This window comes from Mustela erminea, chromosome 15 (genome assembly GCF_009829155.1).
Source record: "Mustela erminea isolate mMusErm1 chromosome 15, mMusErm1.Pri, whole genome shotgun sequence".
Taxonomy (NCBI): domain Eukaryota; kingdom Metazoa; phylum Chordata; class Mammalia; order Carnivora; family Mustelidae; genus Mustela; species Mustela erminea.
In genome coordinates, this window is record NC_045628.1 from 70,741,820 (window position 1) to 70,769,083 (window position 27,264).

Below are 27,264 nucleotides of genomic sequence, written 5' to 3' on the forward strand. Positions count from 1 at the left end.
GATTGACATCCAGACCTTGAGGTTTCAAAGTAAGGAAGAAGTCCCTTGCTTTAATATCGGGTACAGGACAATATTAAGAGAACAAAGGTTGTGCCTATTGCTAAAAGGGGAAAGCTCATATAGAAAAAAAAAGCAATTGAAAGGAAGAAAAGTGTGGGCGGTAGAGGTGGTGCTCATTCAGTTTAAAGCTAATGTAGAGTTTATTATGGAAAATCTGTAATAAAAGAATTCAAACTTTTTTTTTTTTCACTTGTTTCAGGGTTCTGTATTCATTGACTGTGGAATGAAAATAAAAATCAAAGCAAAGCTTTAAAAGGATAGAGATATGTAGGCTAATGGACAATTTGTCTGGGGGAATGGCTTTTAAGGCTGAAATTTCTCTGTGTGTATTTTTTCCTCAGAATTTAATGTTTTTAAAGATGGTGCCCTGTGAGTTACCATGACAACCTGTAGATATCATCTTTAGAAGGCTAAAGCTACAGATCTCAGCTCAAAGTACTGTGTCCACACACTTTTAGAAAAAAGCCTGTTGACGCACTGTAGATGGGCTGAACCAAACATGGAGTGGTCACCGCTGTTGTGGTGTGTGTCTTTGAAATACTTCAGCGTGGCTGAAGCTGCTTCTGCAGTGTTAGACACCCTCCCTCTCTTTTCGTTACCTTTGCAATCTGAAGCATACTTTATTTTCTTCATTTTCATTTCTTCTTACTTCATACTTCATAAACTTCTCCCAAGACAGGCAAAAGTAAAGGCTAAGGCTCATTTCCTGTTTTACATGCTTCTTTGAAAAGAGAAACGAGATTCAAGTGTTGTTGGTTATACTGCTATTTTAGAGTTGCTCTTTGTCCTTGGGCTGCATTTTCTCAGGATAGTATCCTCAGTCACAAAGCTGGGCAAAGAACTGAGAACTCATTTACAGTTGTGAAGAAAAGGACTGGGAGGTACAGATGGAGTGAGAGTTCTCCAGAGCTTGGTTTTCTGTCACCTTTGTAGTGAAGGTAGGTGCCTGGGGCAGAATGATTATAGAAGCTGCTATACAGTTGCCTTTGTAGACAATCAAGTTCAGCAAATTCCCTAGAGAGAATAATGATTGTGATGACATGTCATTAATGTGTTTTTACTGATTAAACATGGGGTGGGAAATTGAGATACTTAGTTGAGTAATTAAAAACAAATCTCTTCAACTAGTTCAAGTAAATGAAACATTAAAAAAAAAAAAAAGAAAAAGAGAAAAAAAAGAAAAAACCCCCACTATTTAGGGCCACCTGGGCAGCTCAATCCATTGAGGATCTGCTTCAGCTCAGGTCATGATCCAGGAGTCCTGGGTTTGAGCCCAGAGATGACAGGATCCCTGTTCAGTGGGGAGTCTGCTTCTCCGTGTCCCTCTGCCCCTACCCCCAGCTCATGCTCTCTCTCTCACTCTCTCTCTCAAATAAGTAAAAACCATTTAAAAAACCCCAAAGCTCCCCCACTATTTTAAAAAGATATTGATAATGCTCGCTGCTTGCTGTGATTATTATGTAAGTAGTCTGAAACTTAGACTGTAGGATGTTACTGAGTGGGCATGTGACATGGAATACAGTGCCATGAATTTGATTTTTATTTTTCAAAGTTTCATTAGGTACCTCTGCTTTTTTTTTTTTTTTTTAAGATTTTATTTATTTATTTGAGAGAGAGAGTGAGAGAGCACAGAGGAAGAGGGAGAAGCAGGCTCCCTCCTGAGCAGGGAGCCATTGTGGGTTTCAATCCCAGGACTCTGGTTATCATGACCTGAGCTGAAGGCAGATGATTAACCTACTGAGGCACCCAGGTGCCCTAGGTACACCCGCTTTGGTGAACGGGTCATTTCATTGCATTTATAAGGATAGATTTGGATTTTAATATCACATGGGCAGCTGAACCTTGCCAGACCAGAAGCATCCTGTAGCCCCATTCATAGTCATTGATGGAATGTGATACATTCAACTCTCTCAGAGGCTTAGTGTTTTGTGGTTTATGGCCTTGGTAATCTCATGTCTTAAGGATGTCAGATAATTTGGTGAGTGTGAAATAATTTGCCCTGTTTCCAGCGATTTTTTTCTGTTATGATTATGATTATTATTTTGCAATAAAGACTGAGTTATATAAACATTGAGTGCCCAATGGGTTTTACTTGTAAGAATAATCGTAAGTATATGTTACATGATTGCTGTGCAAGAACTTAATGAGAATAGGTAAGCAGTCATAATTTGGTGTAATTAATGAAGCAAAAGGTCTTGTTAGGTTGTTTAACTAATGTTAAACTGTTGAAGTAATTGGGCTGAATTTTATGGGCTTTGGTGTTGTCTTAGTGTAAATCGCTGTTCATAAAAGTTCATGGTAATTATGTTTTTTACCTATGAGAATTCATTTAACAAGTGACTTTTCCAGAATAAATTATCTTCATGAAGCAGAGAAAGATGTACTCACCAAATTCACTTAGGCAAATGAAGAAAGGTTTAAAAGAAAAGTCTGCATTATATTTCAAAAAGTACTGCTCCTGAAAAATGAACAATGATTCAGTTAGAAGAATATATTTGAAATACATCTCAAAATTCACCCAGTGAAAGCTGTTTTACCAAATTGGCAAACATTACCAACATCATCAGCTGAGGCGAAGTAGTATTAGGTGAGATGAAGCTCAGGTCCTAGTGTCTTTCTCCTTCCCTCTTCTGTCTATCGTTCTTTCTTTCTCTCTCATGATGCTGCAAAACAACCCTGCAACATGACAGAGTCGTTTTATACAGAATGGCCTGATGGAACAGTGGGAAAGACATAGAATGAGGAATTGACAATAATAGTATTTAATTCATCACTAAAAATTTTACTTGGAAGTCTCAACAGGAAACATGACTTTTACCTTGTCATTCTTTCTAAATATTCATGAGAAATAGCACTTGCAATTATTAAGTGTACGAGCAGTACATTCCCATCGGCAAACTGAAAACATTTCTGTCCTGTGAAGATGTTAACAGACCAACAATCGTTACTGGTGAGAAAGGAGAACGGATTCAGAATTAATGGAAAAGAGGAGGGGCACTGGGTTGTTTTTTGTTTGTTTTTAGCTGTGTATAATGTTATTTTTTAAAAGATTTTATTTATTTGACAGAGATCACAAGTAGGCAGAGAGGCAAGTAGAGAGAGAGAGGGAAGCAGACTCCCTGTTGAGCAGAGATCCCGATGCGCGGCTTGATCCCAGGACCCCAAAGTCCCCAAAGGCAAAGGCTTTAACCCACTTAGCCATCCAGGTGTCCCAGGGCACTGGGGTTTGAAAAAAAGTTAGGAGTTACGTTTTTTCCCTTGTAAAAGGAATACATGTTTGTATTCAGCATTCACTATTTATCTCCCTTTTTTGACAGCAGCTTCGATTTTTATTTGGGAATCTGTGTCTTCCAATTTTCATTCCATTTGGTATGGGTATGGCTCCAACAGAGACTTAGGACAGAGCACAGAGACCGGGTTGATCAGCACGCGGCATTCTCCCGACAGGCAATTGGTTTATTTTGAGCACATGACTTAAGACAGACCAATCAGAATGGATCTTAGAAGTTTTGCTGTGCAGGTGGACTTGAACTTAAAATATTTAACTCCTAGAACTGGGACCCCAAGAACTCCTTTCTGAGAAGCAGTCAACACAGAAAATATAATTTAGGACAAGAGAAATAGAATCCTGATAAACTACTTTGAGCTCCTGTATTTAGCCACCCTTGAGGCAATGCTTATTTCAGAACCACTGTATTATGAAAGCCAATAAATTTTCTTTATTTCTTAAGTTAGTTGGGTTGAGCTGTGGCAAATAAACCTAAGACATATATTGCTCACCACAGGAAAATTGGAAAACATAGGAAAGTGCAAAAAAATTATAATCACTTCTGATTCAATTTTGATGTATTTATTTTCTATTATTTTGTTGATACATAAGCAGAGGTAACTTTGGTTACAATTTTGATGTATTTTTCCATTCTTTTTTTATCACTGCATAGACATAAAAATTTTAGTCAATTCAGGGTTATTTTTACATGTATGGATATATGTTTTTAACATATGGACATAAACACACACACACATACACACACACACACAAATATAATGTTAAATTATAATACTTTTATATCCTTGCTCTCACCTAACATTGTGTCATGACCATTTCCCTATTTCATTAATATGGTTTTTAATAGTGGAATGATATTCCTAGTACATATAAATGATCATTGATTTAACTTTTCCATTATTTTTGGACATTTAGGCTGTTTCCATTTTTTAAAAGAATTTATTTATTTATTTGACAGAGAGAGAGAGAGACAGTGGGAGAGGGAACACAAACAGGGGAGTGAGAGAGGGAGAAGGCTTCCCACTGAGCAGGGATCCCAGGACACTAGGATCTTGACTCCAGCCAAAGGCAGATGCTTAATAACTAAGCCACAAGGGCACCTAGACTATTTCCATTTTTCTTTTTTTAAAAGCCTGGTTGTTTATGTTGTTGGTAAGTAAATACTTGACCAATTTTCTATTTCTTTGAGTTGGTTTCCTAGCAGGGGTATTATGGACCTTAAATGGATGCATTTTTTAAGGACTCCTGATATATATATATCAAGCTGGTTTTCAGAAAGGTTATACTAATTTGTATTGCCAAGAACCCTGCCAAACTAGGGTATCATTATTTCTTATCATAGTTACTAATTTAATAAGCTCTTATATTGTTATATTAGAATTTTTTAAATTTCACTTTTGGGAGGTTGAATATTATTTTTTCATATGCTCTTGATCATTTTCATTTCTCTAGTGAACTGATATTCCTGTCCCTTCCCTATTTTTTTAATCAGCATTTTAGTTTTTTTTTTTCCTTATTGATTTTAGCCTTCTATTTTTCAAAATCAGTGATTATAATAAGTCGTGTTGCACCGTTAGGTATTTTAGGACCTACTGGTGTATCACAAATATAACCTTGAGACTGTCAACTCCTCTGATTCCAAACTAACCACACAATAGTTTTTTCTTATCTAAAAGCAACTGATTTGGCTTCTGAAATCAAAACCTCAGATCAACTTTTCTGTAAAACTGGCGGGTCAGGCAGTGAGTTTAACACTAAAAGCTCAAACATGCATCTTCAGCTTTGCCCACTGATTAACTGATTTAACTTCACGAAGAAAATTTGTGTCCTGTTCATTATGTGACATTGTAGTTTACAGATGTGATTTTTATTTAAGGCATTTATTCCATGTAAAATCCTGCTGGAGGGTTCGAAACACTCGTTCTTCCCATAAACTGTCATCTGCCCACTTGCAACTTTATTTAAACTAGAAAAAACACATTCTGTTTTCTGAAGGTAAGGTTGATTTTCTTTTTTTTCCAGAATAGCAGCATAACACCTTGTCAGCTCTTACTCAAAAGGTTGTTTCCTCATATTTTGATGTTAGATCATTTCTCAGGGATGAGAGAGAGGGAGACAACTTCTAAACACCAGTCTACAAAATCTCTACTTTCAAAACCTACTTTTATTGACTGAGTAAACTTGGCAGTGGATTTTATTGCTGTATGGTAAATCTCAATCTAAAGAAGGAGGAGAAGCCAGGGAGGGGGCGGAGGAGTGGGGAGGTTGGAGAGAGGAATGAAAAAGCTTACTCAGTTAAAATGTTTATGAAAAGCCAAAAATATCTCAGCTCTACTTTTCTTCTTCTGATGAAAATCCTAATTGCTGACAAAGACTTGCTAATTTCACTATGATAACCCATATCACAGGTGACATATAATTTTCTAATAAAATATATCTCTGTTATTACTTTCTTGACCCCACCTAGTAATTTATAATCTAAAAAGGGGTTTAAAAAGTGACAGTCTTGGGGCACCTGGGTGGCTCAGTGGGTTAAAGCCTCTGTCTTCGGCTCAGGTCATGATCCCAGGGTCCTGGGATCGAGCCCCACATTGGGCTCTCTGCTTAGCAGGAAGCCTGCTTCCTCCTCTCTCTGCCTGCCTCTCTGCCTACTTGTGATCTCTGTCCGTCAAGTAAATAAATAAAATCTTAAAAAAAAAAAGTGACAGTCATTTCAGCACAGTATTTAGTGCTGTTCCCTGTATTTAGATACATTAATGGGGTTAGAACATTGTTCCTCAGTGTGAATTACCACAAAACCTGAGCACTTCCCGTTACATTTTCCTCACTGTTTGTCTTTGATATCTTGGTTTTATTTTATTATAATATTTGTTAAAATTTCCTTTTTGGAAAATTAAAAAGCATATGTCAGGAAGAAGTATAAAATCTTTTCTTTCTCATGGCTTCAGCATATATTTTGGCCCTGATCAGCTTAGATTGGATTTGATATCATTCTTTGTAAATTATTAATATAATATAAATATTATTTATAAATATGTTTCAGTTTCAAATTTCCTGAGAAGACAGGTAAGCAAGCCAATAATTACAATAGAGTGTGAGAGATGTTATTGGTTCATTGAAGAAGAGAGAATTAGGATTTATGAAGTCAAAAGAAAGACAGAAATGCTTATTTCTTTGTTTTCTCCTGTTGTGGCCTCAGAGCTGTTGGTTTCCTTCTGCCTCCTCCGTTTCTCCAGCCTGAAGTACATCAAGGGGTTGATTTCCCCTGCAAAGCCAGAAAAGAGGCAATAATAGATTTAAAGGGATATAGAGTGGTGATAGAGATAGATGAGCCTAGAAGCAGCAGAACTGTGGGGACTGGATTCATGACCAGGTAAGGAGAAAGAGGGAGGGAAATGGTTTGGGGGATCTGTTAGGAAGAAGGAGAAGAACCTTAGAGAATTCAGAAGGGGAAGACTGGAGAGACTCCGGCCAGGTGCTTCATAGAATGCGGTAAAACCCTGTGCAGAGAGAGGTCTCAGGACTGCTCCCTTAAGCCTAGCTCCCTGCAGGACGAGTCCTGACTCTTCCCTCTTCCCATTCATCCCACTGCCAACTCCCGCTAATTTTATGCTCTTAGTACATCCCAGGTGCATCCTCTCCTCACTGTCCTCACCACCAGTGCAGTTCTGGCCTCATCATGTCATTCCTGGATGAACTCCAGCCTCTCACTCTCTGAGCCATGCATGGTTCTTTCTACACTGGAGACCTCTTTCTGAAATGCAAATCAGATCATATCACCCCTGCTTTGAAATCATTTTAAATGAGCAATAGACTTGAATAGAAATTTCTCCAAAGAAAATGTACAGTAATCACATGAAAAGATGTTTACCACTGCAGTCATTAGGGAACTAGAAATCAAACCCACAATAAGATGGCACGTCATACCCATTAGGATGACTATTATTAAAACAACAACTAGCAGAAGACATTGAGCATTGATGAGGATGTGGAGAACGTGGAACCCTTGTGCACTGGTGGTGGGAACATAAAATGCCTCAGCTGTTCCTCAAAAAAAAATTAAACAGGGGTGCCTGGGTGGCTCAGTGGGTTAAGCCTCTGCCTTCAGCTCAGGGCATGATCTCAGGGTCCTGGGATTGAGCCCTGCGTTGGGCTCTCTGCTCGGACGAAGGCCTGCTTCCCTTCCTCTCTCTCTGCTTGCCTCTCTGCCTCCTTGTGATCTCTGTCTGTCAAATAAATAAATACAATCTTTTAAAAAAAAGTAAACATATAATTGCCGCTTGATCCAGCAATTTCCCTTCTGGGTATATGCCCCAGAGAACTGCAAGCAGGGACTCAGTGAGGTTTCGAGTCCCATGTTCATCGCAACATTTATTCACAATAGTCAAAAGGTGGAAACAGCCTAAGTACAGTGCATGGATGAGTGGATAAACAAAATATGGTACACGAAAACAATGGAACAGTATTCAAACTTAAAAAGGAAGGAAATTCTGACATGTGCTATAACATGCGTTGAACCTTGAGGACATTATGCTAAGTGAAATGAAACCAGTCCTGAAAGGACTAACATTGGGCGATTCCACCTCTATGAGGGCCTAGATAGTTAAACTTATAGAGACAGAAAGTCAAGTGGTGGTTGCCAGGGGATGGGGGTGGGTGATGGGGACAACTGTTGAATGACTAGAGAATTTTAGCTCTGGAAGATGAAAAAGATTCTGGAGATGGATGGTGGTGGTGATGGTTGTCCAACCATGTAAATGTACTTAACATCCCTGAACTGAACACTGCCACCGAACCTAAAAATGATTACAATGGCAAATGTTACGCTGTGTGTATTTTACAATTTAAAAAATCACTCTGGGGCCTTCCATTAATTTTAGAATTAAAAACCCAGTTTGTTAGCATGATATATCTATTTTTCAGGATATGGGTCCCAGCTCATTTCTCTGGCTTGTCATTTTGCTTGGTCCAGACCTCTACTGCTTGGCCCTTCCCTGTCCTGGATGACTCAGCTCGGCCTTTATCCCCTTCTCTGGCAGATCCTCCCTGATCCATCTCACATGTCCCCTAATACTGGGTCTTACCCTCATCTCGGGTTGGTGAACCTCCTCTTTTCTATCATAGCCCCTACACTGCCATCTATCATATTGAATTCAAAATTTAAAAATTTGTCCTTATCAGTAAACCCCCATTAGGCTATTAACAACTTTTAGTGGTAAGGGGATTGTCTTTTATCTATTTTGCACCCCTGCCTAGAACATGGCCTTATACCCTGTAGATGCTGAATATATAACTTGTTCTCTGAATGAAGGAATATAGCTCATTGGGGAAGAAAGGGAACTTTTGCAATTTGAGCTAAACATTTTATCTATAAACAGGAGTAATAATAGCACTTACCTCTTAGGATTTTTGAAGAATGATGTGACATTGGTAACATTGGTAAAACATTTAGAAAAACACCTGACCCATAATAAGTACTCAGTAAATGTTAGATATTACTATTCACTTTTATTATCAAATGACTTATGAAACCTTTAAAATAGGATTTTCATATTCCCTTTAGAATAAGGATTGTTAAAGGGAAAGATGGGGTAGAAATTAGCAAGCAAATGACAGAGACAGACACCAATCCCTCTGGATTCCAGGCTCTTCTATGGTTTATCTTCAGAATTGGTGACAGGCATGTCTGCTTGGTCTGAGCAGAGGAGTGGTGGTACAGAGGGCTCCTACTCTGAACCAGCCTTTCCTCATATGATTGTGGCTTAAACCACCCCCACCTCCAGCCTGTCAGCCTCAGTGATACCCAGCCTCTCTCAGAGGTGGCGCTTCCCTTAGGTGGGATGGGGACTTTCCTTAGGAGGATGACTCTGGGGGTAAATTGCCCTTCCTGCATGAAGATTGCTAGTGCACCTGACAGCCCGATCTCCCACCAAACCTTACTCTCATGGCTCAATAATTCAGGTCCTGCCAAGCGGCTAGAGTTCCCATTTGGGTCTCCTCTACTCCATTAGGGTAGTTTCTTGAGTCTGATTCTGAACAGAGAATATGCTCAGGACTGGACTTGTTGCCAGGTCCCTCCCAGTTTTGCCAAGTTTATTTTTTCTCATTTCTCCAAAATACGCAAAGTGTGTATCAAAGAGACATATGTCAAAGAATACTTTAAAAAAATCACAGTGCGATTTATGCTGGTGACCTCTTCTCCTTGCCCAGTTAGAGCTCAGGGAAAGTCTGAGGTGATATCCAAAAGTATGTTTCGTATGTGGGTCAGAGGTATTTATTTTAGCCTAAAGGAAATCAAGGAAGATCCTGGAAGAAGAGCTTGGGGGAAGAAATAACTTCACCTGAAAGCACACAGAGGGGGTTCTGAGAAAGCTCATATGTAGGAGCAGAAAGATGGCCTGACCTGGCCTCCTTGCTGTTGTGATAGAATGGAAGCAGGATCAACAGCCTGGAGACCAGAAAGGTAAGCATTCTGGAAGGTTCTGTGACATTACTAATTTCTCAATGATTTTTTTTCTCAAGTAATTAGACTAAAAGTCTGAAAACAGAAGGAGCCTGGGTGCTTGACTTTGGAGCCATAAGGAGGGAGGAAACTGTGGGAACTACAGCCCTTTGAGTTGCTTGTCGTGTGTGTGTTGGGGCAGTGGCGGGGGTGGGATAGGGAGTTGTCCAGTGGGTTACAAAGTGAAGAGAAAAGAAGAGCAAGTCACAACCACGACAAGGTAAAAGAAAAAGCAAATTCGGGTGGCCCTAGGGCTTACCTATGGAAGGACATACTTGCGTGGTTCCCAAGTGAGCACTATATGTCAGTCGGCTCAAGAACAGCTGTCAGCACTACAAGGGGGCAAGAACTCACTTATGGGTGTTTATGAAACTTCTGGTGGTAAGTGCCTTTCGTAGTTGTCCCGTAAGCTGTGATTGGAAGGAAATGTGATCTTCCTTCCCCATCATTTTCCTTTCACACTCTTTACGGTGGCAAAAGCCACAGTTTCCCCTACCATCGCCCTGATAGGACGCTGTTGGGTGGTGGTGTGGCTCTGATGTCCCTAGAGCAGGCAATCAAAGGTTATGGGGAAGAGCAGGGGAAGCTCTCTCCTCTGCAGGATGCATGGAAGATGGAGTTGAAAAGAAAATAAGACAGAAGAGAGCAATGGTATAGACATTTAAGTCTGGATGTGTCCAGGACTATTCAGGGGAGGATATTCAGCCCAGGGCAGAGACCATAGGACTGGCACACATCCTACCCACTCACCTATTTCACTCTGACAGCTGTCATCTCCATTCAACCTGAGACAATCGAGAGAGCAGGGCATTACATGCTTTATTGCATTATCCAGGCCATTGCTCCCCTCTATTAGTAAGGACATCGACCATAGTTACATCTGATGCTATATCTATTATGATTTAGACTCTGCCTACATAAATATAGAAGAATTGGGTCAGACTGAAATTTACTAAGTCCTACAACCAAATTTTTTGCAAACTGTGTATGTTAAAGGTCAGAAAATAGGTCAGTGAAATCCAAGATAATAGGGAGCTGTCTAATCTTCTGGTATTCATACATTATTTGAATAAATAAGCCAGAATGATAAATCCCATAATCATATTTGTTATGGCTATGGTTTTATATATTCAGTATTAATTTGTATGACAATTTCAGGTTCATATTGAAGCATTAATTTTAATATTTCAATACAAAGTCAAACTTATATACATAATTGAAAGCGTAAATAACTACAGACTCCAATGTTAGTAAAAAACTTTTTACTGTTGTTGTTCAGGTGATAAATAAGCTTTTTCCTTCTCCTTTCTCTAAATATTAGTATTGTCTTTAACTCACTTATTTATAGTACACATAGTTTAATCTTTTAAAGAACATGAGTTCTGATATATTTACCTTTATATGTTCATGCGCAGTCCTGAAATGAGAAAATTATTGTTATTATAGATAGCAAGATTTCATTGTGATGAACTCTTGTCATTTGATGTTCGTGAGAAGCAGAGTAAAGGGTACTGAGTCAGAGTTTTTTTAACTTTCCATCTTCCTTTTCTTTTCTTTTTTTTAAAAAATTTTTAATTTTTTATAAACATATATTTTTATCCCCAGGGGTACAGGTCTGTGAATCGCCAGGTTTACACACTTCACAGCGCTCACCAAAGCACATACCCCCCTCAATGTCCATAACCCCACCCCCTTCTCCCAACCCCCCTCCCCCCAGCAACCCTCAGTTTGTTTTGTGAGATTAAGAGTCACTTATGGTTTGTCTCCCTCCCAATCCCATCTTGTTTCATTTATTTTTCTCCTACCCACTTAAGCCCCCATGTTGCATCCCCACTTCCTCATATCAGGGAGATCATATGATAGTTGTCTTTCTCTGCTTGACTTATTTCGCTAAGCATGAAAGGCTCTAGTTCCATCCATGTTGTCGCAAATGGCAAGATTTCATTTCTTTTGATGGCTGCATAGTATTCCATTGTGTATATATACCACATCTTCTTGATCCATTCATCTGTTGATGGACATCTAGGTTCTTTCCGTAGTTTGGTTATTGTGGACATTGCTGCTATAAACATTCGGGTGCACGTGCCCCTTTGGATCACTACGTTTATATCTTTAGGGTAAATCCCCAGTAGTGCAATTGCTGGGTCATAGGGCAGTTCTATTTTCAACATTTTGAGGAACCTCCATGCTGTTTTCCAGAGTGGTTACACCAGCTTGCATTCCTACCAACAGTGTAGGAGGGTTCCCCTTTCTCCGCATCCTCGTCAGCTGCTGTCATTACCTGACTTGTTGATTTTAACCATTCTGACTGGTGTGAGGTGATATCTCACTGTGGTTTTGATTTGTATTTCGCTGATGCCGAGTGATATGGAGCACTTTTTCATGTGTCTGTTGGCCATCTGGATGTCTTCTTTGCAGAAATGTCTGTTCATGTCCTCTGCCCATTTCTTGATTGGATTATTTGTTCTTTGGGTGTTGAGTTTGCTAACTTCTTTATAGATTTTGGACACTAGTCATTTATCTGATATGTCCTTTGCAAATATCTTCTCCCATTCTGTCAGTTGTCTTTTGATTTTGTTAACTGTTTCCTTTGCTGTGCAAAAGCTTTTGATCTTGATGAAATCCCAATAGTTCATTTTTGCCCTTGCTTCCCTTGCCTTTGGCGATGTTCCTAGGAAGATGTTGCTGCGGCTGAGGTCGAAGAGGTTGCTGCCTGTGTTCTCCTCAAGGATTTTGATGGATTCCTTTCTCACATTGAGGTCCTTCATCCATTTTGAGTCTATTTTTGTGTGTGGTGTAAGGAAATGGTTCAATTTCATTTTTCTGCATGTGGCTGTCCAATTTTCCCAGCACCATTTATTGAAGAGGCTGTCTTTTTTCCATTGGACATTCTTTCCTGCTTTGTCGAAGATTAGTTGACCATAGAGTTGAGGGTCTATTTCTGGGCTCTCTATTCTGTTCCATTGATCTATGTGTCTGTTTTTGTGCCAGTACTATGCTGTCTTGATGATGACAGCTTTGTAATAGAGCTTGAAGTCCGGAATTGTGATGCCACCAACTTTGGCTTTCTTTTTCAGTATCCCTTTGGCTATTCGAGGTCTTTTCTGGTTCCATATAAATTTTAGAATTATTTGTTCCATTTCTTTGAAAAAGATGGATGGTACTTTGATAGGAATTGCATTAAATGTGTAGATTGCTTTAGGTAGCATAGACATTTTCACAATATTTCTTCTTCCGATCCATGAGCATGGACCATTTTTCCCTTTTTTTGTGTCTTCCTCAATTTCTTTCATGAGTACTTTATAGTTTTCTGAGTATAGATTCTGTGCCTCTTTGGTTAGGTTTATTCCTAGGTATCTTATGGTTTGGGGTGCAATTGTAAATGGGATTGACTCCTTAATTTCTCTTTCTTCTAACAAGACAGAAATGCAACTGATTTCTGTGCATTGATTTTATATCCTGACATTTTACTGAATTCCTGTACAAGTTCTAGCAGTTTTGGAGTGGAGTCTTTTGGGTTTTCCACATATAGTATCACATCATCTGCGAAGAGTGATAATTTGACTTCTTCTTTGCTGATTTGGATGCCTTTAATTTCCTTTTGTTGTCTGATTGCTGAGGCTAGGACTTCTAGTACTATGTTGAATAGCAGTGGTGATAATGGACATCCCTGCCGTGTTCCTGACCTTAGCGGAAAAGCTTTTAGTTTTTCTCCATTGAGAATGATGTTTGCGGTGGGTTTTTCATAGATGGCTTTGATGATATTGAGGTATGTGCCCTCTATCCCTACACTCTGAAGAGTTTTGATCAGGAAGGGATGCTGTACTTTGTCAAATGCTTTTTCAGCATCTACTGAGAGTATCATATGGTTCTTGTTCTTTCTTTTATTGATGTGTTGTATCACATTGACTGATTTGCGGATGTTGAACCAACCTTGCAGCCCTGGAATAAATCCCACTTGGTCGTGGTGAATAATCCTTTTAATGTACTGTTGAATCCTATTGGCTAGTATTTTGGTGAGAATTTTCGCATCTGTGTTCATCAAGGATATTGGTCTATAGCTCTCTTTTTTGATGGGATCCTTGTCTGGTTTTGGGATCAAGGTGATGCTGGCCTCATAAAATGAGTTTGGAAGTTTTCCTTCCATTTCTATTTTTTGGAAGAGTTTCAGGAGAATAAGAATTAGTTCTTCTTTAAATGTTTGGTAGAATTCCCCCGGGAAGCCGTCTGGCCCTGGGCTTTTGTTTGATTGGAGATTTTTAATGACTGTTTCAATCTCCTTAATGGTTATGGGTCTGTTCAGGCTTTCTATTTCTTCCTGGTTCAGTTGTGGTAGTTTATATATTTCTAGGAATGCATCCATTTCTTCCAGATTGTCAAATTTGTTGGTGTAGAGTTGCTCATAGTATGTTCTTATAATAGTTTGTATTTCTTTGGTGTTAGTTGTGATCTCTCCTCTTTCATTCATGATTTTATTTATTTGGGTCCTTTCTCTTTTCTTTTTGATAAGTCTGGCCAGGGGTTTATCAATTTTATTTATTCTTTCAAAGAACCAGCTCCTAGTTTCGTTGATTTGTTCTATTGTTTTTTTGGTTTCTATTTCATTGATTTCTGCTCTGATCTTTATGATTTCTCTTCTCCTGCTGGGCTTAGGGTTTCTTTCTTGTTCTTTCTCCAGCTCCTTTAGGTGTAGGGTTAGGTTGTGTACCTGCGACCTTTCTTGTTTCTTGAGAAAGGCTTGTACCGCTATATATTTTCCTCTCAGGACTGCCTTTGTTGTGTCTCACAGATTTTGAACCATTGTATTTTCATTATCATTTGTTTCCATGATTTTTTTCAATTCTTCTTTAATTTCCCGGTTGACCCATTCATTCTTTAGAAGGATGCTGTTTAGGCTCCATGTATTTGGGTTCTTTCCAAACTTCCTCTTGTGGTTGAGTTCTAGCTTCAGAGCATTGTGGTCTGAAAATATGCAGGGAGTGATCCCAATCTTTTGATACCTGTTGAATCCTGATTTAGGACTGAGGATGTGATCTATTCTGGAGAATGTTCCATGTGCACTAGAGAAGAATGTGTATTCTGTTGCTTTGGGATGAAATGTTCTGAATATATCTGTGATTTCCATCTGGTCCAGTGTGTCGTTTAAGGCCTTTATTTCCTTGTTGATCTTTTGCTTGGATGATCTGTCCATTTCAGTGAGGAGAGTGTTAAAGTCCCCTACTATTATTGTATTATTGTTGATGTGTTTCTTTGATTTTTGTTATTAATTGGTTTATATAGTTGGCTGCTCCCACGTTAGGGGCATAGATATTTAAAATTGTTAGATCTTCTTGTTGGATAGACCCTTTGAGTATGATATAGTGTCCTTCCTCATCTCTTATTATAGTCTTTGGCTTAAAATCTAATTGATCTGATACAAGGATTGCCACTCCTGCTTTCTTCTGATGTCCATTAGCATGGTAAATTCTTTTCCACCCCCTCACTTTAAATCTGGAGGTGTCTTCGGGCTTAAAATGAGTTTTTTGGAGGCAACATATAGATGGGTTTTGTTTTTTTATCCATTCTGATACCCTGTGTCTTTTGACAGGGGCATTTAGCCCATTAACATTCAGGGTAACTATTGAGAGATATGAATTTAGTGCCATTGTATTGCCTGTAAGGTGACTGTTACTGTATATGGTCTCTGTTCCTTTCTGATCTACCATTTGTAGGCTCTCTCTTTGCTTAGAGGACCCCTTTCAATATTTCCTGTAGAGCTGGTTTGGTGTTTGCAAATTCTTTCAGTTTTTGTTTTTCCTGGAAGCTTTTAATCTCTCCTTCTATTTTCAATGATAGCCTAGCTGGATATAGTATTCTTGGCTGCATGTTTTTCTCATTTAGTGCTCTGAAAATATCATGCCAGCTCTTTCTGGCCTGCCAGGTCTCTGTGGATAAGTCAGCTGCCAATCTAATATTTTTACCATTGTATGTTACAGACTTCTTTTCCCGGGCTGCTTTCAGGATTTTCTCTTTGTCACTAAGACTTGTGAATTTTACTATTAGGTGACGGGGTGTGGGCCTATTCTTATTGATTTTGAGGGGCGTTCCCTGAACCTCCTGAATTTTGATGCTCATTCCCTTTGCCATATTGGGGATATTCTCCCCAGTAATTATCTCCAGTATACCTTCTGCTCCCCTCTCTCTTTCTTCTTCTTCTGGAATCCCAATTATTCTAATGTTGTTTCATTTTATGGTGTCACTTATCTCTCGAATTCTCCCCTCGTGGTCCAGTAACTGTTTGTCCCTCTTTTGCTCAGCTTCTTTATTCTCTGTCATTTGGTCTTCTATATCGCTAATTCTTTCTTCTGCCTCATTTATCCTAGCAGTGAGAGCCTCCATTTTTGATTGCACCTCATTAATAGCTTTTTTGATTTCAACTTGGTTAGATTTTAGTTCTTTTATTTCTCCAGAAAGGGCTTTTATATCTCCGGAGAGGGTTTCTCTAATATCTTCCATGCCTTTTTCGAGCCCGGCTAGAACCTTGAGAATTGTCATTCTGAACTCTAGATCTGACATATTACCAATGTCTGTATTGATTAGGTTCCTAGCCTTCGGTACTGCCTCTTGTTCTTTTTTTTTTGTGGTGAATTTTTCCGCCTTGTCATTTTGTCCAGATAAGAGTATATGAAGGAGCAAGTAAAATACTAAAAGGGTGGCAACAACCCCAGGAAAATATGCTTTAACCAAATCAGTGAGATCCTAAATCGTGAGGGGAGAAAGGGGATAAAAAGAGGTTCAAAAAGAAAGAAAGGAAAAAAAAATAGAAAAGAATTAAAAAAAGAAAAAGAATAAAGAAAAGTAACAAAAAGAAAATATATATATATTAGATAAACTAGTTAAAAAACGTTAAAAAGGACAAGGGTAAAAGTTAAACAAATTTTTAGCAAGAAAAGAGAAAAAAAATGAAAAAGAAAAAAATTAGTTTAACTGCAAGACTAAAAAATCACAGGGAGAAAGCCATGCGTTCCGTGCTTTGCTTTCTCCTCCTCCGGAATTCTGCTGCTCTCTTTGGTATTGAAACCGCACACCTTGGTAGGTGAACTTGGTTTTGGCTGGATTTCTTGTTGTTCTTCTGGGGAAGGGGCCTGGTGTAGTGATTCTCAAGGGTCTTTGCCCCAGGCGGAATTGCACCGCCCCTATCAGGGGCCGGGCTGAGTAATCCGCTCGGGTTTGCTTTCAGGAGCTTTTGTTCCCTGAGCGCTTTCTGTAGTGTTCCAGAGGACGGGAATACAAATGGCGGCCTCCTGGTCTCCAGCCCAGAGGAGCCAAGAGCCTGGGGCCCCACTCCTCAGTGCGCCCTCAGAGAACAGCGCCCAGTTACTCACGTCTGTCTGACCTCCAGCCATGCTCCAAGCTCACCGAGCCTGTGACCGGTTCAAGGTAACCCCAAGCTGCGAGCTCACTGTCGGCTCTGTCTCTGTAGCCGGCTTCCCCGTTCCAATACCCACAAGCTCTGCAACACTCAGACACTCCCGATCTTTCTGTGACCCAGCAGGACCTGAGGCCACGCTGACCCCGTGTAGGCTTCGCCCTGGTTTAGCCTCTGGAGCGATGTCCTTCAGCGGAACAGACTTTTAAAAGTCCCAATTTTGTGCTCTGTTGCTCCGCCGTTTGCCGGGAGCCGGCCCCTCCCCGCCCCCGGGGTCTATCTTCCTGTCGCTTTGGATTCACTTCTCCGCCAGTCCTACCTTTCAGAAAGTGGTTGTTTTTCTGTTTCTAGAATTGCTGTTCTTCTCTTCGATCTGCCGATGGATTTGCAGGTGTTTGCAATCTTTAGATAAGCTATCTAGCTGATCTCCTGCTAGCTGAAGTAGTCTTAGCCTGCCACTTCTCCGCCATCTTGACTCCTCGCCCCCCATCTTCCTTTTCTGAACAATAAAATAGTTTTGTATCTCAGAAGTTCCCAATAATTAAACAAATTGAAGCATTAAATGTGTATTTAAGTGTGATTCTAAACCATCTGACATAGAGAAAAGGGATAGTATTTTGTGTTGTTAGATTCTGAATCTCTAGCACCTGTATTTATAACTTAAATGACGGGAAATATTAAAAATGTTAAAGAAAACTAAGAATTGTCTACAGCTTTTATTTTGAAGAGTTTTTTTTTATAAGAAATTTAAGAAGAGATTCCATTTCTTATAAATTTAATTTATGTTTAATGTATATTAAAACATGTACTATAAAATTTTCATTTTTTAATACTCAATAGAACCCAACATGGATTTAAAGGACAAATACTAGACTAAGGGAAATATTTGCATTGGTTATAGATGTGATAGACAACAGTATAACCAGTACATTTGCTATCTAGCCGCAGAAAGATCTTTATAAATTCAATCATGTCAGTCTTTTGATGAAAACTCTCCCTGGCTCACCATTTTGCTGAGTAACAGCCATAGCTGAGGAGGCCCAGCATAATCTGATGGGCAGAGACTTCCTGCCTTCATCACCCGCCTCTAGGCCCCTGCTTTTGCCTACTTGGGCCCCGCCATATTGGTTCCTTTCTGTTCCGTGGACATACAGTGTCTGTTGCTATTTCAGAGCCTTGCCCTCCTGCTGATCCCTTCCCTTGGGATGCTCTTCCCAAAGGTGTTCCCTTGGTTCCACCTGAAGATCTTTGCTTAAGATCTTTGCTGTGCTGTTATCTATTTCCTGAACAACCTACAAAACAGAGCTGCCTTCGTCATCTGGGCTCTCCCTTCCCATTGTTTTCTTTTCTCTTTGGTACTTTGACATATTTCTCCTACTCTTGTTTATTTGATGTTAGATTGTCTCTCTTCACTAAGCAGTACATTTCAGTGAACTCAGGGATTTTGTTCATGGCTCTATCCCTTATCTACAGAAGTGCCCTGAATATAGTAGCTTTTATAAGCTGATGAGAAAAATATTAAAATACAATGGAAAAATGCCTAAAAAACTCACAGAAAAAAATCTAAGTGGTCAAATAAATATATGGCAAGTGCTTATACTTGCAGAAGTAAAGAAAATATACAGTAAAGGAATAAAATACCCCACGCTTACCCATCAAACTGGCAAGAAGGTTGAAATGCAATGCTATCCAGTGCTATTGGGTATGTGAACCAGGGGGCTCTCTCCTAGATTGCTGGTGTATGCAGGAATTGCTGCTACACTTTGGGAAAAGAATCTGCCAGTATTTGTTGAAATGAAATACATACATATTTAGGGAGGGTCTGGGATTCGTGGGGCCAAAGCTTACATTACATTACCTTCATTCATTTAGCTTTTTATTCATTATTCTTTAAGAAAAGTAATGGAACATTGCAAGCTCAAGACTAAGTCTGGGAGCATTTAAGGGACATGTGCAACCAGGGCTTTGAAGTTCAAGTTTGTTAGCTTCCTAGCAAATCCTCCCCCATTGCACATACCTTCTGACTACAGCCCCACTTCTAGGAAGGAATAAAGAGTAAGAGAAACAAGGATTAAGGGTTCTAGTGCTTAAAAGATACATGTGTAATGTATCTTTACATTTATTTATCATTTATTTATTTATTATAATAAATTATAATGTAATATTATAAATATTATAATATTAAATTTATTATCATTTATTTATTTATCATTACATTTATTTATCATTTACATCTTTACATGCTATTTACCGCAGCATTATTTGTAGTAGAATAGAAATTAGTGACAATCTTAATGTCTATCAATAATGTGAAGTTCAAATAAATATAGTACATCAATTCCATGTATTTCTGTTAGGCTATTACAAACAATATCTGGGGTGTCTGGGTGGCTCAGTGGGTTAAAGCCTCTGTCTTCGGCTCAGGTCATTATCCCAGGGTCCTGGGATTGAGCCCCACATCGGGCTGTCTGCTCCGCAGGGAGCCTGCTTCCTCCTCTCTCTCTGCCTGCCTCTCTGCCTACCTGTGATCTCTGTCTGTCAAATAAATAAATAAAATCTTTAAAAAAACAATATCTATGCTATATTTATACAAGGAAAACAGGTTGCAAAATAATGTACTATATAGTATAATCCAATTTTGATAAAATCAAGAGAAAGGAGAAAAACAAGAGTAACACCTCATCTGTCCTTCTGTGTATATATTTATATAGATGTCTGTGTGCATGTGCGTGTGTGTGTTTGTGTGTATAACACAAAAGTATCATAAGATATGGATTATTAATATTGGGTATTTCAGGTTGGGAGTTGGGGTGGTAATGGATGGAGGAATGGTTAGTAAATTTTTCTTTATACATTTTTGAATAATTTAACTAGTTTCAAAGATTACATTCATACTTTCTTCCATAGTTTTATTGAGATATAATTGAGATATAATATTGTGTAAGTTTAAGGTATAAAACACTTAAGTGAAGCCACTTATATATTGCAAGATTATTACTACCATAGCATTAGCTAACAACCTCCATCCCTTCACATAATCACCCTTGTGTGTGGGTGTGTGCGTGTGTGGTGAGAACATTTAAGATCTACTCTCATAGCAACTTCCAAGTATATAATATAGTACTATTAGTTATGCTTACCATGCTGTACGTTAGATACCCAGAACCTGTTAACCTTATAACTGGAAGTTTATACCCTCTTATCAGTATCTCCTCGTTTCCCCCATCCCTCAGGCTCTGGTAACCACCATTCCATTCTCTGTTTCTATGAGTTCAGTACTTTTCAGATTCCACATATAAGTGAGACCATACAGTATTTGTCTTTCTCTGACTTATTTCACTTAGGATAATGCCTTCACATTTCTTCCATGTTGTTGTAAACAGCAGGATTTCCTTCTTCCTCATAGCTGAATAATATCTGATTGTGTGCATGTGTGCATACACATACACATACCACATCTCTGTCCATTCATCCATTGACAGACACCTGGATTGTTTCCATGTTTTGGCTATTGTGAATAGTGCTGCAGTGAACATGGGGATACAGATAGCTCTTTGAGATCCTGTTTTCATTTCCTTTGTATATATGCCCCAAACTGGACCTGCTGGATCCTATGGTAGTTCTATTTTTAATCTTTTCGAGAAACCTCTGAACTGTTCTCCTCAGTAGCTGCACCAATTTACATTCCCACCCACAGCCCGCAAGGATTCTTTTCTCTCCATATCCTTGTTAGCACCAATCTCCTGTCTAACCCATTTATATTTTCTTTCTTTCTTTCTTTTTAAAGATTTTATTTATTTATTTGACAGGGAGAAAGAGATCACAAGTAGAAGTAGGCAGAAAGGCAGGCAGAGAGAGGTGGGGAAGCAGCCGCCTCCCTGCTGAGCAGAGAGCCCGATGCGGGGCTAGATCCTGGGACCCTGAGATCATAACCTGGGCTGAAGGCAGGAGCTTAACCCTCTGAGCCTCATACTTTCATGATTTAAGAAAAGGAATAAAAATTTTAAAAGAAAAAGGAGAAGAAGGTCCTCTCATTAGATGTAGTGATGTCTTTATGGTGGGAATGGTGATACTGATAAAACATGTCGCACTTGTTGCTCGTGGGAAGAGAGCCGGGGAAATGGCAGCCCTTCTCTCAGGAGACAAACAGAGACAGGAGAAACATTAAGAAATGAAATGTTTGGGGTGTTCATTGAGGAAACAATAAAATGCAAGCCATGCTTTAAAGGAATGGATGATGAAGTACAAGATAATATTACAGCAGAGAATTGGCATAATCGTCAATAACAAACAAGCAGTTTGAAAGGCAACTCCTGGGTCAGTGTCCCCAAGAGGGGTGAACACGCAAAGGTCAAGAAAGACACTGACCAGAAACACTAATTATGATAAAGAATCAATTTTATTTATTTATTTATTTATTTATTTATTTATTAGAGAGAGAGTGAGAGAGAACCCATGGGGGCAGGGTATAGAGGGAGAGAGAGAAGCCCAAGCAGGCTCCATGCATTGCACAGGGCCTGACACAAGGCTAGATCTCACAACCCCAAGATCGTGATCTGAGCTGAAATCACGAGCTGGGTGCCCCACCAACTGGGCCACTCAGGCACCCCAACACAGTATCAATATTAATGAAGTTTCATCACATGCCAGCGCTGTGGCCTAGCTGATTTAATTTTCAGACTGCCTGTGAAATGGGCACTCTTATTATACCCATTTTACAGACGGGGTGATTATTTTACATGACTAGAAAGTGGTGGAGCAAAAACTCAAATCCAGGCCTATCTGATCCAAGTCCTTGAGCTTAAGTACTATGATAATTGGCCTTCTAGGAGTATAAAAGCTCTATGCATTTTTTTTTTGGATATATGCATTTTTTAAAGGATCTTATAACGACCAGGCAGGAGGTATTAAGCAGTTAATAAAAGGAGGCTGAGCTGGCCTAAAAAAGTACTTTCTATTAAAAACATGCAGTGTCAGAGATATCAAATGTGTAACTTTGTGTAAAAAGTGAGTCACATTTGCTTTACCATTTGTCCTGCACCAAGGGTCTGATGAATTCTAACAGCAGCACAGAGTGTAGATTAAGAAATTGGTTTTATTGGACAAGAGGAAACTTACAGAAGCCAAGGGTCAGCAAGAGAAGAGAAGGATCCTTATATCTGTCTAACAAGAGCCATGCCCAGAACACCTGCAGTGTGGGCCCATATACACATGGGATTATATATAGGATGAACATACTTATTGGGAGCCACATATGTTGGGCATATGACATGGGTACAAGGAAGACTCTGGAACTTCTAACTTCAAAGCACATAAAGTTTGTTTGGAGAGTCAGACAAGGAAGCAGATATTGTGGTTATGATGTAATCTCTATGACAAAGGCACGTTCTGGGGCCTCAGGGTGTAGAAGAAAGGCATCTGATCCAATTTTGTACAGTTCAGGAGAAGCTTCAGGAGAGAGGTCTTTTTTTTTTTTTTTTAAAGATTTTATTTATTTATTTGACAGACAGAGATCACAAGCAGGCAGAGAGGCAGGCAGAGAGAGAGGAGAAAGCAGGCTCCCCTCGGAGCAGACAGCCTGATGCGTCGCTCGATCACAGGACCCTGGGATCATGACCTGAGCCGAGGGCAGAGGCTTAACCCACTGAGCCACCCAGGCGCCTGAGAGGTCTTTTTCAATATGAATCTTTACCTCATTTGTTTGAAGTTAGGTGAATGGACCAAATGACCTTTTTTGGCCCTTCCTTCCATAGAACAAAGTTCTATGACATGGAGCACAGGGAATGGAGTACATGAAAAGGAGGACTTCACCTTAACTATTAGGGTTCCCCAGCAAAGAGAAGAGAACAAAAGGGCTTTGAAGGGACACAAGAGAGATTTGGCTAGGGTGACAACTCTTTAGGGGTTTGTTGGAAGCTTCCCAGATTAAAAAATTCTAGACTAAGGAGTGGCAATAAAAATGCTACCCACTCCAGTAACTAACTGCTAGTTTGTGTGTGTGTTTAATATTTTATTTATTTGACAGACAGATCACAAGTAGGCAGAGAGGCAGGCAGACAGAGAGGGGGAAGCAGGCTCCCTCCTGAGCAGAGAGTGCCACATGGGGCTTGATCCCAGGACCCTGAGATGAGAGATCACGACCCGAGCTGAAGGCAGAGGCTCAACCCACTGAGTCAGCCACGTGCCCCCTAACTGCTAGTTTTGATGGGATCTCCAACTTTGTCAGAGCTTCTAGAATGGAAAAGTTAACTACGTGCTGGTGCGAAGTGACTCAGTCTGGAGAAGGGTATGGGAAATGAGGTCTTCCTCCAATCCTCCCTGGACTCTGGATTTCTATTCCACCTGTTACTTGTTTCTTTCTAGCGAATCGGAAAACACACAGCCTTCTGGACCATCAGACTGAGTTAGTGGTCATTTCAAAGCCATCGCCCAAGAAAATGAAATTGTTTATACATCCTTTCTGTGGTGTTGCCTTCAAATTTGTTGATTAAAAAGGAAGGAAAAAAATAATGACCTAAGTGAACGCAGGAGGAGGTTGGAGGGATAGAACAGATGATATTTATGACTGACTGAGAATTTCAATCCCAGCAGCTAAAATGATGAACTTGGGATCACTGGAAATGGGAATAGTTGACTTAACAGATGGTAGGCGGCTCTCGTCAGGGAAGTCTGTTCTGAGCATGAGCCTAATTGAGTAGTTCATATCTGTATAAATTAACATTTTTTAAAGCTATGTTATTCTCAGGAGAATTTTCAGGATAAACATTTAGAGTTTTCCAGGTCTTTTCACTGGAAAATGTATCACTGGACAAAGGTTAATTTTGCCGGTTCAGAAACTGTACATTGGAAATTCAAATGGACCATGATCTGTCTTTAAAATGATGCAAAAACTGGAGAACTGAAATGCACTTTTTTTCTGGCTTTCATGATGTTCTTCTGTAAGTTCTGTTGTTTGAACAGCTCCTTGGGGCAAACATCTGCCTACTTGAAATCTTATTAGGAAAATAACTTCATTTAAATCTTTCCTCATAGCCCCTCTCATGCAAATTTCAGTGTACAGTCAGGCAGGCTAGAGAAAATTGAAACGATTAAGTATGTCTAAATTAAACTATTTTTTATTTTTAGGTATATTCTATAGTATTTTTTACATACAACTACACATTTAACACTGAATATCTGTCTTTTTTTTTTTCCTTTGGATTCCTGATAATTGGTCCAACAACACCCAGAGCTCTTGCAATGCTGTTTTGGAGCTCATGGTTCCTGGAGACCATAAAACCAGACATTGCTAATAAATTGACATGTTAAAGTCCAAGTGTAGGGATCACTCAGCAGAAAGAGAACACTGTTTTATTTCTAAGAGAAGGAAACCATGTAAGACAGGAGAATAACAACAACAGAATCTCCTAATGCCAGTTCATAAACATGAAAAGGACGAGAATTTCATAGTGGACTTTTGATACTTGTAGTTTTCCCATGAATTCTTAGGGTCAAAAAAGAACTTACTGGTAATGTTTATCATCTGTGCATCAAATAAAAGTCAAATGATCTCTTTTCCCATTTTAAAGTTGCAACAGAAAATATTCGTGCATGGTTAAAAACATTCAAAAAGAATAGAAGGATGTAAAATAAAATAAATACTCCTCCCCCAGTCCTTTCATTCTTCTACCTGATCCAAGTTTCAGTTCTCTGAAGACGCAGGTTTTTGTCGTTGTTGTTGTTTGTTTGTTTTGTTTTTTGCTTTTTGTAAATATTTTATTTATTCATTTGATAGGGAGATAGAGAGAGATCACAAGTAGGTAGAGCGGCAGGCAGAGGGAGAGGGAGAAACAGACTCCATGCTGAGCCTAATGTGGGGCTTGTTCCCAGGATCCTGGGATCATGATCTGAATTGAAGGCAGACGCTTAATTGAACCACCTGGGTGCCCCTGAAGACACAGTTTTTTATTTTATTTCATTTTATTTTATTTATTGATTTGACAGACAGAGATCACAGAGAGAGAGAGAGAGAGGGGAGGAAGCAGGCTCCCCGCTGAACAGAGAACCCGATGTGGGGCTCGATCCCAGAACCCTGGGACCATGACCCGAGCCGAAGGCAGAGGCCCCAACCCACTGAGCCACCCAGGCGCCCCAAGACACTGTATTTTGGTTCTTCCAGTGGCTACCTCTGCACATCTAAATCATGTGATTGTAGCAATACTTCTTTGGGTGCTGAAAAAATAGTAAATGTACCCGGTACCATCCCCTTGTGAAAGATGAGAAATCCAGCCTACCTGAGCATCTCTCCACTTCTCCCACTTCTCCCTTTTTGTTATAAAATTTGGATTTTGTTTTGCTTACGTCTGTAGCTCTAAATACTGTGCTCACACCTTTCGTCATCCATCGACTTCAGACGGTACCCCCAGACACTCATTAGGAGAGAAAATATGGCTTCGTTCACTTACATTCCATTCCACTCAAGTGAGGAGGGCCTTTACAACCCAAAGGCTAGGAGCCTCAGCCCTCCTTCGGTGGGTTATCACCTATTTAGAGAGGAGTTTCCCAGATTTCGCTTGGAGGTAAATACCCCATGGTAAGTGCTTGAGAAGTGGTAGGGGTACATATTGACAAGGTTGACTCATAGACCTTCAGTAACCACCAGAATTTTGATTTAGTTTCCATCCCCTTCTTCCTCACTCAGTCTGGAGGTTCGAGCTTCTCCTGAGTTTACCACAAAGAGTGTTTACAACTTTTGATGCTGAGTGAGGACTTTCTACATTCTCTTTGTCTACAAATATGATCTTGTTAAATTTCCATCTTGTGAAAATTTATCAAAGTCTCTGGCTGGTTGATAGATTTGTGCTTCTTTGGGTGTGAAGGGAGTGAAATACAAGTAAGTACTTGGGTCACCATCTGGAAAGTCTTGATCTTTCCATTTCAATCCTTACTCACCAGTCAAAACTTTCACCTTTCTTTTGCTTGTGTAGAAATTAGAATGAATACAGTTCTGATCATTCAATCCCGTTTCAAAGGCATGGAATGTCTTCCCAAGAAGGTCTTCACCCTTTCCTTGTTCTTCAGTACCAAACAGATGAACTATAGCCTTGCTTCCCACTATTTCTTCATGTACTCTATGCTCCCATCAAATTGAATTGCTCACAATTTCCTGAAACTAACTTTAATTTCCTACTTTTATGCTTTTGTTCTGCTGTTGTCCTGTCACCCCCTGGAATGCTTTGTCACCTCCATATCTGCCCCTCTAGACACTAGCTCACTTGCAGAAGTGCAAGTCAAAGACCAGCTACTTTGATGAGTTATCTCTGACCCCAGCCAGTTGCCCTCTCTTACTCCTCTGTGATCTCACAGCATATTGTAGAAGTTAGCACCTCTCTGTGGGATTTATCACATTCTCTTTCAGTTGTGGTTACTCATGCGGTATCTCATCATCCTTCACCCATAGCTTCATGGAGGACAAGGTGTATGTCTTAATCACATTTAGATTTTCTACAACTGCTACCATGGTAGGAGCCTGACAAGGGTTTGCAGGTTGCTCACTGGAGACAAATACCATACAGTCTTCTCCTATACATTTACCACAGATCTTTCTTGGGATGCTTTCTGCTTTCTCAACCATTTTCTTAATAATTCTTAATATGAATTCATCACGGCATGCAAGATTGTCCTGGTTAGATGTTGTATACAAAGAATGGATGGTGCGTTCAGCGCGGGGTGAACAGTGGGTAATGGGAAGTGACCGAGAAATAAAAACAGTTTGGGAATAAATTCTATTTATTTATTTTTTTTCAGTGTTCCAGAATTCATTGTTTATGCACCAGAGAAATTCTATTGTTGTACCATGATGGCATCCTCAACATTTGGAACCGCTATTGGTATCACTGGAAGGCTGGAATAGAATCTTTAGAGGTAGATGGGATCGTGACTGAAAACTTGGCGACTTTCCCATGACCCCCGTGCTGGAAACCCCATGTGTTACTCACTTCTGCTTGGTTGTGCCGCAGTAATAAA

The 27,264-nt window shown here is 39.6% G+C and overlaps 1 long non-coding RNA gene across 1 annotated transcript; it reads left to right on the plus strand.

Annotated features, from left to right (window-relative positions):
* Window positions 1-861: 861 nt before the first annotated feature.
* On the plus strand, window positions 862-27,264 carry LOC116574450. The gene is made up of 3 exons (XR_004279317.1): window positions 862-998; window positions 6,549-6,722; window positions 27,046-27,264. It is a non-coding gene; the product is annotated as an uncharacterized LOC116574450 (long non-coding RNA).